This window comes from Camellia sinensis, chromosome 4 (genome assembly GCF_055761805.1).
Source record: "Camellia sinensis isolate YWXY chromosome 4, ASM5576180v1, whole genome shotgun sequence".
Taxonomy (NCBI): domain Eukaryota; kingdom Viridiplantae; phylum Streptophyta; class Magnoliopsida; order Ericales; family Theaceae; genus Camellia; species Camellia sinensis.
In genome coordinates, this window is record NC_138964.1 from 36,116,784 (window position 1) to 36,123,200 (window position 6,417).

The following is a 6,417-nucleotide window of genomic DNA, read 5'->3' on the forward strand; positions in this document are numbered from 1 at the left end:
ATTATTCTTTGAGTGGGAGAGTAGAAACTTAATTTATAAGTCAAAAATCAGTTTATGTTCACAGTTATAAGCCATAATCACTTTCTCACAGCTCTACCAAACGGGGCCTTTGACTTTTAATTTTAAATTTTGTATCAGTTTTATTAAATTGATAATGTCATTACTCATTGAGTTGAGCAAATTTTTACTTTTAAAAAAATGACACATTCCACTTATATGCTTATTTTCTATACAAAAATATTAAAAGTTATAATCAATTGGACCAAATTGAAATAGAGTTATAAACTTATGATCAAACTCATGTCAATTGAAATTACAGGGACCAAAATGACACAATGACCAAAATACAAAGACTACCGTCGTAATTTGTCCAAATTTTTATTATTAATATTGATAAAATTTACTACTAACAAAAAAAAAAATTGGGTAAAATACAAATACATTTTTGAGATTTGCTTAAAATATTAATTTTTCTTTATAGTTTGAAAAATTACAAATATCTCATTGTCAAATTTTTTTATTTAACAAAATTAATTGAAAAAAATTCTTAACTACTCTCCTATACAATAAAAAAATATTGAAATTATTAATTGAAATAAATTTCAAACATCATTAAAAACTGTTAATTGACTTGATAATTTATTAACAAAATGGACTATTTGTAATAAAATTAGAAATTTTAAGGGGCAGGAAGTAATTTTCAAAATCATAATAAATAATTTATATTTTAAGTAAATTTTAAGAAATATTTGTAATTTATCCAAAAAATTAAAAAACACATACATTGAAAGTGTGTTTCGTATACAGCTAAAAAATAAAAATAAAAATAATCACTTTTTCTTTAAATTTTTTGTGTCTTTAATGATTTTTTTTTAAATTATATCAAATTTTTTTATTTTTTAAGTCCATCTTGTTTAGACGAATATTAAAAATAAAAATAAAAAACTATTTTTTTGACCAGTTGAACTTTTTTTAAACTTTTTTTCTAATTTTAAAAAAAATTATATTTAGAGTCCGTCGAATAGAGTAAAATCCAAAAAACGTCAAGTGTTTAAAAAAATTCACTGACAGTAAAAATTAACCAAAAAAAAAAGTCTTTAAAAAAGTCAACCCCAAACCTCTACTAAATTGATATCTCCTCAAATAAAATTAATATATATTTGAATGGCGAAAATATAATTTTGAATTTTTATAATTTCAGCATTTTAAATAGATTGAAATAGAAAAGCAATTTATGCTTATCCATTTAGCTATTGAAGTGAAAACATAATAATCATGCCTACAATATTCCAAATTTTGTCATTTATTTTATTAAAGATTCCCAATGAAATTAAACAATTGAATAGTATTGATATAGAGAATTTTTTATTAGTGATGAGATTCTTATTCCTCTTCAAAATTCTTATTATTATTATTATTTTTGGTGACAACGAAAAAAGTGTCACGCAAGCTCTATGAGTCCCTAACCCTAAGCTAAGATATTACTTAAAGCAATGTATAAGGTGCCTTGTCGAGGGGCGATGGAGGATCAAACCGAAGTGAAAGCATTTTTAGGCTTATCCTTAACCACTTAACCCACCCCTTAGGGGCTCTTATTCCTCTTCAAAAATTCTTATTTATAGCGATTCTGGTTTTAGATCCGATCCATTTGATATTCTGAACTCGAGTTTCATGGTTCTGTATTGTTGTTCATGTCCTATTTACCTTATACTTCCTTGAATTTGGCTATTGGATTGTTGTGGTTGCATCTGGGACAGGTTAGTTGCTTAGTTTCCAAACTTTTGCTCCTCCGCTCGAACGACACTTCTTGCGCTTGAGCGGGTTTTGCAAACTCTTAGTACTTTGGCAGGTCTGCAAAAGTACTGAGAGTGTACATTTTGCGCTCGAACGGAACAACTTATTGTGTCTAACGCTCGAGCGTTACTTCTTGCGCTCGAGTAAACTGTGCATAGATCAGTTCGTGAAAGTGACCTTTTACACCACTTTTCACTTTTATTCTCTCTCTACACTTTCTAAAAACTATAGATCTAGAGTTTTTCTCTATAAACTCTCTCTCTCTCTCTTTCTCTCTCTACATTTTCACCTAAATTTAGGGTTGGTTTGGGATGTTCTAAAAAAGTGCACTTTTTGACTTATTGATTTATATGGGTTAGGTTTGAGTTGTGTTTGATGTGATGTGTTAGAGAGGTGATGTGATTTAAATAAGATGATGTGACTTAAATAGGATAGTAACTTTTTGACTTTTTGTATTATTTAGTATATGCCAAACTTGGCCTTAGTGATTTCTCTACCCGCGTGTCTTTGCTAAAAAGGTAGAGCATCTCAATGGCTACATTTCATCCAAGTAGAGTTGAGTTTGGGCATTCTTGACATCTCTCCATTTGTTCATTTGGTCTTCTAGCTTTGAGGTAGGGATTTTTGATACTCCTATATGACTTTTAACTTAGTTATTTGTTGTATATAAACATTATTGTACTTTTGGAGGATTTTAAACAAACTTAGGATTTGGATTTAAAATCCAAAAAGAGGTTTGAAAATGGTTATGTGAGCGATTATGAGGTTGTGGTGTAATAAAATTATTCAATGTATTTGGTTGGAGTTTTCTGGATTAAGTTTTTTGAAAATTGACTTTTTTGGTTTTCGTATTTTTTTTTATTTTTAGTGAATATTTTTTAAATTTTAAACATTTTTTTTACTTTTTTAGATGCACCTTACTTAGATGTATCTGAAAAGTAAAAAATTTGTGAAAAAATATTTTAAAAAATTAATAAATACATAAAAATACAAAAAATATATTGAATTCTTGTATTTTTTTTGTATTTTTGGTATTTAGTGAATTTTTAAAAGATTTTTTTTACATTTTTTTTACTTTTTAGGTGTATTTATATTAGGTATGTCTAAAAAGTAAAAAAAAATTCTTAAAATATTAAAAAAATTCAGTGAAAACAAAAAAAATACGGAAAATAAGAAAGTAGAATTTTCTAAAAAGTGTTTTTTGAAAAGTGAAAACAAGCAAGGTGATTAATTTTGATATTGGGTTGTATTTCAGAAGAAAAGAGAGTTTGTCCTAAAATGTCTCAAATATGTATTTCGTATAAATAAATAGAATTGGTATTGAAAATATGAAATTGGATGGATATTTTTATACATGGTGGAGCTAAATACGTATTATTACTCACCTATGGAAATGTGAACAGTTTGTCTAGCTTGGAGAATATATATATATTTGTTTAGAAATATTTGTTTTGTGCTATCGGTGGAAGATAGTTATGATTGTTGTAGAAATTGTATGAGGATTAAGTAAATTGAAACTAGTTTTTATCATCCGTTGTCATTGAATATGATTATGTTTTTAAATACATTGTATATGTATAATATTTGGGAGGAGAAAGTGGATGTACTCCATGTTTGGGAGGAGAAAGAGAATGTACTCCATGTTTGGGAGGAGAAAGGGAATGTACTCCATGTTTGAGAGAAGATAAGGGATGTTCTCTATTGAATTAAGTTGGCATGTGTGTCCAGAGTGAAAGTCCTGAAAAATCGCGTGTATGTATATATATATATATGAGTGTCGATTCCCACAGACGGAAGATCCGTAAAATGGCAAATAGAAGTGATTGTATGATTGTAGTATTGGTTAGAGACCTATTGGGTTGAATTCTCAGCTTGGTTGTCTGAATGAAATGGAATTGATGTCATGAATTGAAATAATGGTACTAGATGGTTTGTAAAAGAATTATGAAACGGTTTATCAATGACATTGTAATTGTATATTACCCTTATTTCTTTGTTAAGTTTTATATGTTGTACTAGATTATTTCCACTGGATTTTGGCCCACCCTATTTCAGAAAACCATTTTCAGGTGTTGGTGATATGCCTCCGTCAATGGCTTAGTTTGGGAGGACTGTGGAGCTGAAGGCTCATATTGTTGATTTTGCTTGTATTTTGTATTTCTTATTTGTACAAGTCTGGGACTTTATTTGTATTAAGCATATGACGTACCTTTGTTTGTATCCAAGTAGTGGCTTGGAAAGATATAAGCCATCTAGGCATATGACTATCTGTGTAACTTCCATTTTGTTATGAATGCATATAAAACTCTAATTGATGAAAGTATGTCGTTTCACTTATCCACCATTTATGAGATGAGTTTATTGTATTTATTTTGAGGCGTTACGTTATTATTCAAACATAACTTAAACAAAACTTTAGCCATTATTATTCAAACATAACTTAAACAAAACTTTAGCCAAAACTCTTCTATTCAATCCTTATTTGGTGAAAAGAATGACTCAATTTATTTTGTTTCCTAAACCCCTTAAGGAAAAAACACATAATTGAGTAAAGACAAAGTAAAATATCTTCTTTTTTTTTGACAATATTCTCAGAGTAACATGTTACTGTTACTGTTTACATCGATTTTGACGATAACAAATTTTATTTTTAAGATTTTAATAGGCAACATAGATTTTATTTGATAGATCTTGATGAGAATATTCTAAAAATACTAATTTTATTAAAAATTAACATTTACATTAAAAGTTATATTATTTTAAAGTTTAATATTTTGATAATAGTGGTATGTGTTAAATTTTTCAAGAAAAACTTTTATACTTGTCCTTAATGCATTAAAATTTTATTATAAGGGAGTTTTGAACAAATCCCCCTAATTAAAAGTAGAAGTATACTATTAGTCCCCATAATTTATGTGAAATATCACTTTAATTTTTATAATTTGCATAATTCAGTCTCATACTTTCAGCTTTATTATAATATTATTCTTCTGTTATGTAACGTTAACATTTTGGATAGAAAAACATTACCAAAATTAAAAGTGAAATTAAGTGACAACATGACCATTGTGACAAAATTAAATAATATTAAGTGGACATGACCATGTGAAATTAAGTGAAATTAAGTAATATTATTCCAGCATGAATTGGACATGGTATTTTTTATTCAAACTATAATGATAAGTGACAACATGACCATTGTGACTGTGGGGATATATTTTCTGTATACCAACACGTGGCATGGTGACGCCGACGTGTCAGCCGAGGTGCCACGTGCCCTGGTAGTTAAGCCGAGGTAATCTCGGAGAAGCCGAGGTCATCTCCGAAGATATCGGAATCCGAGATATGGGGCAAGAGTCCTAAGGCACAAAGGGGACTGAATTAAGATAAGGATAAAACTGTCAAGGAGTTTATCTGTATCACTTAAAAGAGTCCAGAGTAAACAGTAAGCTAGAATTCATAGAAGTCATACTTCTAGTGGGAATTGGATTGAGTATATTATAAAAGAGAGGCACCCCCATGGGTCTAAGGTATGTAACTTATACTTTGAGTATTCAATTCAGTACTTGATTATCTTTGAGAGATATACTGACTTGATCATCGGAGTGCCCCCGGGTGGAAGAACCACCGCCGGAGCTTTTTCTTTCTGTTTCAGGTTACTTTAGCCATCTATTCTGCTTGTGCTCTCCAGCTGATCACTAAACGGGCAGTGTGGTCAGATTTTCACCCACACAATTTGGCGCCGTCTGTGGGAATCGAAGGAAGAATAGATGGCCAGTAACGGACAGCAGGAAAATATTGGGGAGGACGCTCCCACTGGGAGGGACAGCCCAATTGATCTTGATATCGAAGGAGATAACCGCAATGCAGAAGCCCGTGACCAGGGTCACAGAGAGAACGACGTCATCCCAGAAGGCGACACGTCAAAAAGAGCTAACCAAGGAAAATACTACAATGAAGATAACCTCCAGGTATGGAGGGACAGGTGCCTACGGAGGGATGAGGAAGTAAAGGAACTAGCAAACAAGTTGGCGGACCTCCAGTCAGTCGTCAACTTCATGATGCAGAATAATGTTATGCAACCACCATACCCGCTGCAAGATACGCCGATGCCAGCGAACAACACTCAGAAGGAGGTAAGAAAAACAATCCCCGAGGTCCCTCAGCATACCAGAAGCGGAAGGCATTCACACCGACCTTCCAGGGAAGTCGGACGAGAAAAGCCGAGGCAAGAGGAGTCCCGACGGACACACCACATGAAGAATCCAGACCCCAAAGAACATCGACATGTTCAGGGGCAAGTACTCCATTTTGACACATCCCATGAAGAAAGATCCAAACGACCCCACCACGAGGCCGAAAGCAGTGTACCAAAAAGACTAAAATCTAAAGACAGCCGAGCTCCAGGAAGGAGCAAAGAAGACTTAAGGAACTACCTCAAGAGGAGGCAGCAGAATGCAGAAGCCGAGGTAAACTCCCCAGTGAAACCGAAGACAGCCTTCTCGGCGGAACAGGACAAATTCGAACCACCCAAAAGATTCAGTATGCCGAGGTTTCAAATCTATGATGGTAAATCGGATCCAAACTTTCATGTTGGGTTGTACCTAAATTCAATGGCGTTGT